The sequence below is a fragment of the Empidonax traillii genome, unplaced genomic scaffold, assembly GCF_003031625.1.
Source record: "Empidonax traillii isolate 1590-97213 ecotype Southwest subspecies unplaced genomic scaffold, ASM303162v1 scaffold22:size5013007, whole genome shotgun sequence".
Lineage (NCBI taxonomy): Eukaryota > Metazoa > Chordata > Aves > Passeriformes > Tyrannidae > Empidonax > Empidonax traillii.
Window position 1 is genome coordinate 3049387 of NW_020955215.1, and position 13968 is coordinate 3063354.

Sequence of the window (13968 nt, forward strand, 5' to 3'; positions counted from 1 at the left end):
GAGGCACAATCCGAAAACACGGGGTATCTAAAGGTGGGTGCTGCGAGGGGTTGCTCAAGGCCACTGCAAGGAAAAATGAAGCACAAAAATATATATGTGGAAAATCATGTACATTCTTCTGACGCTTCTGTTCCCTGTAGAGACAAGTCTCTTCGGAAAAGAGTGTTACTTACATCCCCTGCGATAACCTTTGCTTTACAACCATGCCACAGCTGGGGTCATTTCCACACAGGTCAGCAATAGGAAGTGTATTTAAAATACCCAACAAAGAAAGAAAATTCCAATGAACATTTTTACCTTTGAAGAGAAAAAATATCGAGATAATTCAAAAGAGCTGTAAGAGGTTCCTGCTGCTTTGTCACCCCAAAGACAACAGACATCTCTGCACATCACAACACGCCAGCAAATAGTCACTCCGGGGTGGATTTGCCCTTTCCAGCTCTGCCATACTCCATCCTGAACTGTGAGTCAGGCACTTTTCTGTAACGTGCAATTCACGGAGCCAGACACCAATTTGCTGTCATTACCTGCCATTCCTTCGGTTCAATGACCACTGACATTGCTGCCCATCACAGCTCATCTCTCGCAAACAAAAAGCAAGCACGGGGCTGTTAAAAATCAGCACAAAGGAAAGCGCAGAAGCAATAACCGGCAAAGGACGCCGAGCGCAGCCAAACAGAGCCAAGCGACAGGTCATCCCCAGTTTTGGTTTACATAAAAACCGAGGGCTATTTAGCCTCGAGCCCACGCGGGTTCACCAAATCATCTCTAAGAAGCCCCCTCTCTCCAGCACCACCACCCTGCGCTGTCCCGTGCTGGGATCCCACCTGTTGTCACTGAGGTGTGATGGGATGCAGCCCGTGGGGAGGTCCCAGGGGGAGAAAAGGCTTTTCCTGCGTGGAGCTCCTGGGCTGCTGGTGCCGTTGTTTTTGTGCATTGACAGGATGCAGATAAGAAGGGCATCGAATTTGAATGTTATGCTAATAAGAACATCTGTGTACTTAAATCAGCACTGAGCAGCTGGTACATTTAAAACAGCCCCCAGCATGTCTAAACACTCTGTAAATACAGAGTTAATATCTCCTGAGATCAATTTATCATTAATAAGTTATAAAAGCAGGATTTGATGCATACTGAAATAAAAATAACCTATTCTTTATTTCCATTTTTTCCACCTCAGCCCTCAGGTTTGTGAAGAACAGACACAGACTGAGCAGCTCAGATAGGCTGACCTCATCCTCTGGGCTCTGAGCAGCCAATGCAGAGTTCACTGGGTTAGGCTGGAGGGGCTTGGAGCAAACAGGTCTAGTGGGAGGTGCCACCCATGTCAGGGGGGTGGAACTGGAAGAGCTTTAAGATCCCTTCCAACCCAAAGCAATCTGTAATTTGATTCTATGAAGACACCTCTAAAATTTTCCAACATTTGCCCTTAGCCTGCTGGCATTACTAAATATGCTACAAGGAACTGCATGTCCCCAAAAAGACTCCTGAGAGCATCTGAACTTAGTTTGAACACTTTAGAACTCTACCTACTAAGTCATAAAAATTAAAGCTACTTGCTGCGATAAAATGAATCTCTATTCCTCTGTTGTGAAGAGGCATTGGGCATATATATCCTATGCTCCACTTTTTCAATCTCTTGGATCCACAGACAGAGCCTGCTTCATTAAATGTGTATTTTATGCATCCTGTAAGCTCAGGGGAACTGTGTAATTCCAGGTACCAGCCAGGGTGTGCAGGTGGCATTTTGATCGATGCTATGTGCATCTGTAAAACCAAGATACTCCTCTGCATACTTGGAGGTGGTTGTTTTTTCCCTCCTGCTCCTCTCTTCCTGGAACACTTTTATCTCACTCCAGTAATTGCCAGCAACACTCACAAACAGTAAAGTCCATGAGTAAACCTTATCAGCCACGTTACACTCCCCAGCTCTCCTCATACCTTCCATAGGGACCATGTCTTGAAAGATGAACACTCCTGTCACGGCCAAAGGTAGTCACAGGTGTCCTCATCCCACAGGGTTTGCGGCATTGGAGAAATGTCTGGGAAAGTGTTCCTAGAGAGGAGATTGTGTTTGATTTATTACAATCCTCAGCCATGCACATGGCTTGTCTTGGTTTATTTCCACAGAGCAGAGCCTGATGCTGTGGGATGAACCCAACCCCTGGTGAGGAGGAGGTTGGGCAGATATAAAAATAAGGCAACAGAGATTTCTCCTTAAGATTTTGAAAGACAGACTCTGGATTTGGCTGAGACTGGGGAACACAGACTTTACACATGTATCGGGGTAAGTGAGGCACAGAGAAAGGCACAGGCTACTAAATCATCTGCTATTCTGATTTGTGTGCCCTTGGATGGTGTCAGGGCAGTGTTCACAGGCAGTGTGCACACATTTCTGCCTTGCTCAGGATTCTGCCTGCAATTTCATGAGCAGTTTTTGGGAAGAACCTCCACTCACTCAACTTTAATCCTGAAGGCAGAGCACGGACCTCACGCTGCCCTTCCAAGAGGTGAAGTGATACTGCTGGGCTCCCTGTCCCTCCTCACGGTGCCGTGGAGAGGATCTGTGTGATTGTGGAGCTTGTACCAAAGGTTTAAAAGCTGTCTGAAGTCCTCCCTGCTGCTCTGTCACTCGGCAGGTGGGCTGCTGGCCCGTGGGTGGGCTGGGGCGGGTGGGCTGGGCAGCAGATGGAGGCCCCACCGCGTGGGCAGCACGTGTTCCATCTGCAGGAACAGGGCTGCAACCTGCCCAAACTGAACAACCTCCTCTGCACAAGAAGGGTAAGAAGGACCTTGATTCAAATGTTTATGTGTTATTTTTCTCATCAGGGCAGAGGGTGGCTGGACGCGATGGGATGGATACGTGTTCTGGTCCTGCATCATTCCGGCTGTGCTCTCACACAGCTCCGAGAGCCCCCGCAGGTACAGCAGCTCTGATATGGAAAGAGCAGAGCTGTGTGAGTGAAGGGTGGGAAATCAGCCTTTTCCCAGTGAGCTGTGAGGGTGTAAACAAGCATGAGCACTGCACTTATTTTTTCCAAGTAATATGAATAGTGAAATGAATGACATTTTCCTGGCCAGAAGCAAGCAAAATTTCTTGATGTATTGGGATGCCATATACGGAAAATTTGTTGTATAGTAAAGTGCACTTAACATTTACTCTCTCTCCTGATCTGTCACTGCTAAACTGTCAATAACTCCCCCACTTCACACACTGTTTCTGCAGAGGATATGAAAGTTTCTGCGACATTAGGAGAGAATTTACCTTGGCAGAAGATGGGAAGGAGTCCAAATCCTCCAAATAGTAACCTTGCCCTTATCCCTTCTGTCCATGGGATATTTCTGGACTGCCTTGCAGCAATGTCTGGCTGAACTGGTTTCCATGCTTCTGGACCAGGTCCAGGCTGGCCGAGGGCTCCTGTTGTGGGAACAGCAGCTACTGGGAGTTGAGGAGGAAAAGGGTTAATCCCAAATCACACCCTGGGCTTCACAACAGTTTTGGTTGACTGAAAGTCTTGACCTAAATAATAATGAAAATCAACCAAAAAGCATTTCTAGTTCTTGTGAGGTATAAGAACAATCTCAGTTTATGAAAGCATAAAACTTCTGATAAAATCAGCCAGGGGGTTTAAAAAAAAGGATAGCTAATAACTTTCTGGTGAGATAACCAACATTTTAACTGAGTTTACTACAATTTTTCCAAGCACTTTAAACTTAAGAACTTAATGGCATGTTGACCATGAGAAAATGATTTTGTGCTGAATTACCTACCATTTGCTTATTTCTGGCCCTTCCCACCATCTGGTCATGGCTCTGGACACCACTGTCAGCCACCAGCCCACAACCACAGATGGTTAAATTTGGTACAAAGAATGCAGAGAGGAAACAAACTTGTTATATATGTAAATAACAGGGAGGAACTAGCCCTTTTTAATTAATCTGCTCCAGGAAAATGCCATGCAGGCTGCAAGGCAAGATAATGTCCCTGTGCCTGAGTAGATAGTGCCAGGCAGCAGCTCCTCCTTTCTGAGAGCAACAACAATGAACAACAGCCCAACACACGAGTTATTGCAAAAACGCTGGTAAAATTGTCTTGTTCATAAAGAAAACAGTGCTTTTCCAGCTTTTCCCAGTGGCATTTTGGATGCTTGTGATTTTTTTTCTCTGCTTCTGAGGAATTTGTGCTTTGCCAACTGCTGCTCACCCTCCCGGCGCAGCCGCCGTGGCAGCACCTGCTTTCGCATTCGGGTTCTTGGCACAAGGGAAGAAACGCTGCCTGTTGTCACTTGTCCTGCTGCCTTCTCTTGGGATACTGTGCTCATCACAAAAGCAATTTCAACTCTAAATAGAGTAACTGAAATAACAGAAACTCTGGGGTAAAGGCTGACTGAGAGGTAACGGTGTCACCTGTTCACCCTCAGCAGCACATCGTCATCTCCTCTGCCCCAGCACTCAGCAGCTCTCGGCTGGAAGCCCGAGCACGGTGGACTAAGGAGGAAAGAATGAGCAAGAAATGCACATTACTTACTGTATAATCCAGTTTAAGGATATGGGAATACCCTGCCAGAGGCCGCAGGCTCACTCTACACTTCATTCTCTCATAAAAACAGAAAATGAGTTTCTGGAGTTCAGCGGCAGGAACTGACTGGTGCCAGTGGAGATCCAAGCAACAACCAGTCACTGAGCACTGATATTCTATAGCACAGGGATATCCCCCTTGGGTTACTATCCCATCCCTCATAGTCCAACCTCCCCAGCCCAACCTCTTTCAAATGAACTGATGAAATTACACTTTCCAGATGATTTTGTTCTGCAGATTCACAGCTTGGGGCACAGCCCTGCCCTGCCTTTATGCAGATCCTCCTCTACCCAGGAATCCTCACTGCCTTCCCTCATAAAATCATTGTGCCTTTAAGGTTCTCTAGATTTAACTCAGTCACATTCTTGAGGGGTGGCAGGAGCAAGAGAAATAAAGAAATCAATCACTCGGTGAGAGACAGGCTTGAACCAGTGCCAGAACCAATACTCCCAAATTCTGGGAAGGGTGCACTTCAATGTTGATTAGAAAGGTGTGTTTTTGTCAGATGTTTACAAGCCTGTTTCTACAGACCTTCCCCAGGCACAGAGGGCATTCCTGTGGAAAGCATTCCAGAGGAATTCCATCCCCATCCTGCAGCAACAACATCCTTCATGTCCTGGGACAGCCAAGCAGACACACTCACTGCCCATGGGGCCACTCAGCCCATTGAATCTTTTAAACTTCTTTTTGCTCTTTGTGGACTTTGAGCTTTCCCCTCCCTCTTCTCAGCTGCTGACATTTGAGCTGTTGAACTGAACTCAGTAACCTGAGAATAATTGAGGGCAACAGGTAATAGCTTATGAGAATGATGGAGTTGTTGAGGTCAGAAAAGTCCTCCAAGACCGCGGAGTCCAACCCTTCCCCCAGCATTGCCAATACCATCGCTAACTCACGAACCCCAGTGCCACATTCACACTTTAAATCTGTCCAGGTGTGGTGACTCCACCACTGTCCTGGGCAGCCTGTGCCAGTGCCTGACAGCCCTTTTGGGGAAGAAGTTTTATTTCCACAGAAATCTGTGTTCCCTGAGCAGCACCAACTCAGAAACATTTCCAACAGCACATCAGATTAAGCTTTTTAATGGTGAATTGTACAGTTCAGCCTTCAGAAAGCAGGGCTGAAGGTACAACATTGCTTCTCTTCCTTTCAGTCCTGTACCAGTCACTTATTTAATTTACTCGCAACAGCACTGAACATAACTTAAAATACTCTGCTGTTTATTTAATATATTATCTTCAATATCCAGCTCAATTTTTAATCATCAGAATTACTGAAACAGGCAGTTCAGACTTACAAAAATTCATTTTTCCTTCCAGTCTTAGTCGTGTCTTTGAAAGGTTATTTTCAGTCCTAATTAAAATCTATACACCAAAACTATGAGTTTTCCACTAAAAGCAGTGTAAATAAAATCCAGAGGAGCCCCTACCTTTCAAGCACTGCATTGATTGTTTTGCATAAGACAATTTAAGAATAATTTAATTCACCTGTCAGAACAACCTTGGAATAAACCCTTTTGAGTGCAGAGGGAAAGCACAGTGGACCAGTGTCCACCATGGGCATGGGATGGCCCAGCATGGTAGAGCTTCCCATTGCTCCCACCATCCATGCCCTATCCCAACCCCATGCCAGGCACCTCCAGGCTTGTGCAACACTCCCATCTGCTGATTCCAGCCTTATCCCAGGGGATGGGTGTGCGTAAAGTGTCGCACAAGAGGACAGACCTTGTGTCTCGACACAAGGCCACAGGAGCACATCCAGCCACCCCGGCTGCACAGGGGTTCCCTGGCACGCAGCCTCAGCAGAGTGGCAGACCCAGATATAAAAGTACAGCTTGATAACCTTTGCTTGAACTGAATACACTCATCAGAAACACGATTTGAACAAAAATACATACCACAAGAGGGAATAAGGTCCCCAGAGGAAAGCTGGGGCAGCTGACGGAGAATTAGGCAGGGCACTAGGAAGCACTGGGCACTGGCATCAGCTCCCACTTATCTCAGGTGCTCAGTGTTCTCCATCCTGACCTTCAGAAAGAAGCAAAGTGATTTGATAAGTAGAAGCACACAGCTTTGTTTACAGCTGACCAGAATAAACTCTGCTGGTGGCTTCTGGGTCAGCGAAACCGCTGGAATAATTGCCTGGATCGCGAAGAGAATGCTGAAACAGCTCTCACACGTTTTATCCCCTCATCCCCTGCCACTTGGGTTTTATACAATGAAACCCTGTGGTCACGTGGGGAAGACAAGGGACAAGGGGTACAAGTTGCACTGGGAGACATTTCATCTCAATTTAAGAATTTTTTTTTTTTTTTTTTTTTGCCATGACAACAACAGTCACTGCAGCAACCTTCCCAGGGCCATGGAGTGTTCAAGGGGTGAGTGGACACGGTGCCAGACCATCATCTGGGCTCCCTTCCCACAGTACATTGCACCAGATCATTTTGTGAGGTCCCTTACAGCCTGGGCTGTTCTATCTGATTCTAAAACCAAATCCCTAACTTTGCATGTTTCAGAAAAACAAATCAAGAGAGAGGTAGGATCAATAGCTAAATAAGAAACAGGTCAGCTCATTACTTTTAATATTTTACTCATTGACAAAAGGTATTGACTTTCATTGATGTTCTACAATGTGTGTTTAAAGAGCAGATGATGCTTTACAGAAATATTTGGAGTGCACTAAGAAAAAGAACAATTACCCCCATGACAGAAAATCTATTTTTGTTTGCCATCATTTTTCATTAGGAAGAGCATTCACAGCAAAAAACGATGTATCAAGAGGCAGAGCTCCTTTCTGAGCTCCCAGTTTGTGTACTTAGGGAGCAGCTCTATGGAATTTAATTGCAAATACTAAATTTCTGAAGATATATCGATCAGGTTTATGGAATTTAATCAAAAGTTACATTTGTGCTACAGAATTCACAACTAGATAAAGATTATGATTTTGAACTGGATGTTACAGACTTCTGAAAAAAAAAATCTGTAAAATACTTTTCTATTTCTTTTGAATTTCACAAGTTTCATTCCACAATAAATTCTGTGGTACTGATCACAGAACACCCACGCAAACAGCACTATTTAGGCAACATTATCCTGTTGCATTAGCTTTGTAAGTGCTATACAAGAAATCTCAGCTGCATATGCAGCCACTTATTTCTACCTATGAGCAGCTATTCCCACCCATCTGGGAGTCTGACAGAGCAGTTCCTTCAGGTAAAACTGCTTGAAAGCACTTAGGGTTTAAAAAGAGGTTTTAGGACTTGACCCACATTTTCAAATTATTCAGTGATAAAGTTTAAAAAAAACTTCACAATACTTAGAGAGCCTGAATTTTTATAATCACAATTTTTATTAACTCTTCCCTTACATGTAGGACAAGGGGGAATGGCTTCCCACTGACAGAGGAGAGGGTTAGAGGGGATATTGGGAAGAAATTCTTCCCCATGATGGTGGTGAGGCCCTGGCACAGGTCACCCAGAGAAGCTGTGGCTGCCCCATCCCTGGAAGTGTCCAAGGCCAGGTTGGACAGGGCTTGGAGCAACCAGGGGCAGTGAAAGGTGTCCCGGCCCACGGCAGAGTGCTGGAATCAAATGATTGGTCAAGTCCCTTCCAACCCAAACCATTCTGGGATTCTGGTGAAGGTGATTTTGACAATTTGGTTTCATATAGCTCTTTAAAACTCTGTTTCAGTAGAGTAGCACCTCAACACTTGAAGCATCTACCACAATGGACATCACACTCAGTGGAAGCCCAAACCACAGGGCCTGAGCATGGGGCTGGACCCACTCCTTCCCCAAATAGGATGGGAGGACACCCCCTCCAACCTGAGGTGGAGGAGCAGCATCAGGAGCTGCTGCCCAGCCTTCCAGACCCCTGGAGAAACAAACCCCAGCAGAAGACACAACCCCTATCATTTGCTGCAGCCCATTAAACAGCCAGATGTGCCCAAGATCGGGTTCCTCCAATCTATTCCATAATGGATTAGGTGGAGTCACCAAGGAAAATCATTAGGACCGTTCTGCTGTCACATCACCCGGAATGACTTAAAGATTTACTGGAGAGCTCTCCCCCTGCACAGCTGGGGCCTGGCTCACGTTCAGTATGTGCAGAGGTAGGTCCTTGTGCTCATCCACTGAAATTAGAATTCAAGCTGAATTTCCCCTTTCCCACAGGAATCTTAAATCAGCCCTTTTCATTACAAATGGGTTTTTAACTGTCATCTTCCAAATAGGTGTTTTAGTTTGAAAACTGGAAAGAAAAAGAAGACTTAAATTCAAATGGTAACCCAAAATGAAATAAAACATTTTCTCCAATGTGTCTTACGATTTTCTTTCATTCATAACATTGAGATTTGAGTATCAAAACAGCTTTTGAAGTGCTGACTTGGAAGAAAAATTCCTGTTAGGAATTGAGTCACTGAAGACCCAATATTTAGATTAATACAGTGGGTGTCATTGGTATAATTGTCTTAATTGCTTGGGAAAGACCAAACATTAAGGAATGCAGAATCATCGGAATACTGGTCAGGTATTTTTAGGCTGGGTTGTTTTTTTTTTTTCCTTCCCAGAAAAATGAAGCTAAACCAGTCCATAGCAGTAATTAAATCCTAATTCTTCCATTTCTTTTCCAAAAGATATGTTCTACAAATGGAGCTTGACTTTGTTTTGTCATGTCCTAATAGATTACAGAGGAAATTTAATAATTTTCTTCTATTCTGAGTGACTCAGTGGTGCAAAATAGATGTTAAACAAGGAAAGAACAATTTATTTATCTGCTCCTGTGCTCCCTTTACTTCCATTTGCATGTAAGCTGTTTGGCTAAATGGTGGGATGGGGAGGACGTGAACACTGCTCTCGCCTTGTTCTGCTGATGTAATGACAATGGGAGGATTATTTCTTAATTTTCAGTGTGGTAAGTGGGTAATTATTGTCCAATTAGACTTGCTATTAACCTCCCTGTATCTCATTTTGCCATCCATAAAACAAGAATAACAGCACTTACCACTCTCACTGGGATTCTGCGGAGATTTATTAGTTAATGTACGTACAGCACAATGAAAATGAAAAGCTCTGCACATTGGTGAGGGCAGGATTATTAATAATCATCCTTAGCATTGCTAGTGTGGTTATAGTTTTGGGAACTTGGGGTGGGATTTGATGCCTGGCAATAGGGTGCACCCCCAAGGGATCTCTTGTGAACTTTGGAGCTTGAGCAGTGGGATGGGGAATCTAGAAAATACAGTCTATGGAATAACAAAGTTTTAATTGTTGCAGATATGAATGTACTTTTTCCTGAAGTATAAAAAAATAAAAAATATTAGGAAAATAAAATCTCCTAAAAAAAATTACATTATCTGAAAAAAGAAAAATTCTTAACCTCTTCTTCCCTAAACCCATCATACCTGAGTGCACACCTTGTGTCATATCATGTCCGTAACATGCTGGTTCTTTAGAAGAGAGCTCTAAGGGGATGGAGGACACACTTGGAGAGGTCACCCATGGCATTGGCCATAGCAGGACTGGAGCTGGACAGTCACCTGCAGAAACATGGGAAAGGGGAGAGGAGAAAGGAACATCCATCAGGTACCGGCACTATTGTTGGGAACGGCCTGGGGACACAGGTGGTGGCTGTGCTGGGAGAGGCTCCATTACCACCCAGCCCTGGCTCCTGCTGCCCTGTGACCTCTCCTTCCCACTCACACAGAAGTGAAATGGGACCTGCAATTAATCTGTGTTACCACAGGGATTCCTTTGAATCTGAGAAACTTCCACATCAGAATGATGCTCCTCGAGGGACTCTGTGGAGACAGTGCCTGTTGTTGGAGGATCCTTTGTTTCAGCATGCTGCTCAAAGTAGCATCAGAAACAGAGCTGTTCAAGCAGGGACTGATTAGAGTAAGTTCAGTAACTACTGTGAATCCAGTGCTAGCTCCCAATCTCAGACATAGGGGATGGAAAAAAGAAGAAGCAGAAGCCTCACACGGTGGTTAAGATAATATCTTCTAAATTTTTACCCAGTTTTGTCATGCCAACTTGCTGTTATTTTTATGCTGTAACAATTTGAAATAAAAACAAAAATATATAAAAACCACAGTATTTTGCAAGAGCTTGCAGTCACTAAGACTCCAAACAGAGCTTGCCCCCTGAGAAGCCACTGCCTTTGATTTGTAGCCTCGTGCTGCAGATGGCTCCCATGACCCTCCTGTTTACACAGAGACCTGTGTCACAAGGGTTTGTGCAGTGTGAAAATCAGCTATTTTCTGTGTCACTGGTGGAATCCAGAGCTACACTCTCTCCTCCTACAGTAACAGCTCAAATGAGGAGCCCCGTCTCCATGCTCAGCCAGGACACACCTGCCAGCCTGGAGCAGCAGCCAGTGGTGTCTTGGTTGGTGACTGGGACACACAGAGACACTTCTGCATCCAGTTGTGCTGCTGGTGTGTCAGGGATGGACCTGCCACCCTGCAGAGCATGGGGATGGTCCCCACAGCTTGTCGGGATTCCTGCTGGGCAGCACGAGGCTCTGTCTGAGAGACTATGGCTTGATATCAATCAGGGATAATTTAATTAAAGACTGTACCAACTGATGCATGGGAAGACACCAGTAACAAGTGTATTTTACCCACCAAGGAATAAATGCATTTTCAGAAATGTTCTTTCTCCAGCTCCCTTCTCATTTAAGCATTTGGATGGGTTCCAGTAGTCTCTGTTGCTCCTTCTCCCATCTGTCCCGCTGAGAAATACAAAACATCGTGCTGCTCGTGTACATCTGTGTGCACACATACACATCCACACAGAAACCCAGAGTGATGTCAAACCTTCAGTCACACCATCTGACACGTCTCAGTCAGTCCCTTGGTGCCAGAGCAGAGTCGGGCAGACACTGAAGCCGATGTTGGTTATTGAGGTACAACAGCAGGAACAGGCCTAATATCCAGGTGTGCTCCTTTACTGATGGAATTCCTGGGCTGTGTCCCAGAACTGTGGATACTAATTGAAAGTTTGGTGGTTTATTGTTTCCCACGGACTGGGAAAAGATGGAATTTCAACCAACCTCACAAACACATAAATGGCATTTTCTCTTTGAACAAAAACGTAAAGAATGAATATTACCTGGGTACTTTGGGCCTTGCCTGGCCCAAAGAGAAGAATCCGTATGACCTGGGGCCACAGCCTCGAAAGAAAGAAAGTGGTGACTCTATAACTCTCCTTTCATGATAATTCTACCAACAACTGCCTTCTAACAAAGATCTATGGACAATGAGCTGAAACCAACTGCTTCTCCAGCACAGGAGATGAATATGGCGACACATGTAGGTGTAGCAATAATGTGTTAATGAGTTATTGATTTTTACACTAAATTTCAGTGGTATCATATTTTCAATCTAAATGAATGCATCATTAAAGCAATTAATAGCACAATGATAAGGAGAACTGATGAAGATTGCAATGAACTGGTAGCACAGGGTCCTCCCATAACACCCCGCAGGCAGAGCAGGAGCCTTGGTTGGACCTGTCTCTGAGGGAGGCTGGAAGGGACCCGTGTGGCAGAGCCACTGGCAGGGGGAGCTGGGCTGTGTGGGGCCTGATGCACAGAAAGAAAAGAAGAAAAATAGGAGGGGAGGAAAAAAGAGGAGGGAAAAGAGACAAGGGGGGAAAAAAGAGGAGGGGGAAAAAAGGAGCAGGAAAAAAAAAACGGAGGAGGAAAAAAAAGAAAGAGGAAGAAGAGGAACCTAACCCTAAGTGTGCTATTGAAAGGCCAGACCATCTAAAGCTAAAGCTCCAGAGCTCAACCATAATGGCCCCTATCAGGGTAAATCAATCCTCTCCTGGTGAGACCACAGACCTGTTGCTCAAGGGCTGTTTTGGCTTTTTCTGTTCTGCTCTGCTGTCAAATCCTGGCCCACCACCCTGGAAGCCAGAGCACTGTGAGGACACTGCACTCCTGCCTCCCCCATCCTTCCTTCCTTCCCCTTCCCACTCAGAACAAGCAATCATCATTCCCACAGCACTGAAATAAAGGAATTTGATTTTTCTCCTGCTGATCACTCACATTTGAAGAGCATCCTCCTGAACCAGCACGCAGTTAGCCCTTCTCCCTCCTACACACGCCAAAAACAGCCTCCACTGGTGCGATTGGAAAATGGCATATTAATTTACAAGAGTTCTAACTTGGCAAATAATTGCTTAGGACAGAAAACACAGACCAGCAATCTCAGTTGAAAATCTGTTATTTTTAAGCACACCATAAAAACCCCTAACTGAAACTCAATTGTTACACGCAGTCTGAATAATAATAAATGAGGAAAAGATACAATTACAGACCAGTTCCTGAAACTGAGGAGACGTTTTCTTGACTGAAATAGAATGTCCAGGTAGAACTGTTTTTTTAAAGATAGTTTTTGGGTTTTTTAAAGAGCATATAATGTTTTCCTGAAGAAGAAACTCTATTGACTCTCCTACCCTTGCGTTGGCAATAGGGCTACAGATCTGGTTATTGATGCTCATCAATACAGCTTCCACAGCTTCCACATGTTTTAATTTTAACTAAAACCTCACCATCTGTTTTTAGTCTAACATGATTTTTGTAGTCACACGTGCCTGGGGCAAACACAGAACATCAGACTTACCCAATTAGGACTCTCTGTGGCTTTTTCCAAGCCTCCTTCTGAACTTCTTTTCCTGGAAAACTCGTAAAATAAGAAATTCTGAATACTTCTGATATAAAAAAAGGACAGAAACATCCCAGATGAAATCACCATCCCTGGAGATGTTCAAGAAATGACTGGATGTGGCCAGCACTCAGTGCTCTGGTCTGGTTGACAAGGTGGTGATCTGTCACAGGTTGAACACTGGTCTTGGAGGTCTTTTCCAACCTAAATGATTCTGTGGAAATCAGCTCTGAACAGCAGGACTATTCCCAGCTTATCCCATTCTTCTTGATGAAGACATCTTACCTTTCCCTGCTGTGTGATGGTGTCTGACCCATTGCAGCACCACGTAATTGCACTGAAGTGACACTGATGAGGCTGGTGGCTCACCAGGGAAAGGGTCTGGGCAAGCTGAAGACTTCAGAGTGGGGAAAAATTTAAAAATGATTCTTAGGGCTCATATAAAACTCAGCTTAAAAGCTCTTTTATTTAAACAAGTTGCTGCTGTTAAGAACATAATGTCCTTCTCGGGGAAAAACAAAACTGTTGTCTCATTTTAAAACAAGTGCTTCCTTTAGGGCTAATTAAGCTGACAAATCACACTTCCAAAGATTGAGCAGTTTAAGTGATGACAACGCAGCGATGCCGGGACCCTGGAGAGGAGCAATCGCTGCTGTGCACAGCTGGGAAAATTACTGTGTCCCCTCTGTATCACGACATTGAATGAGGGAAAAATAATACCT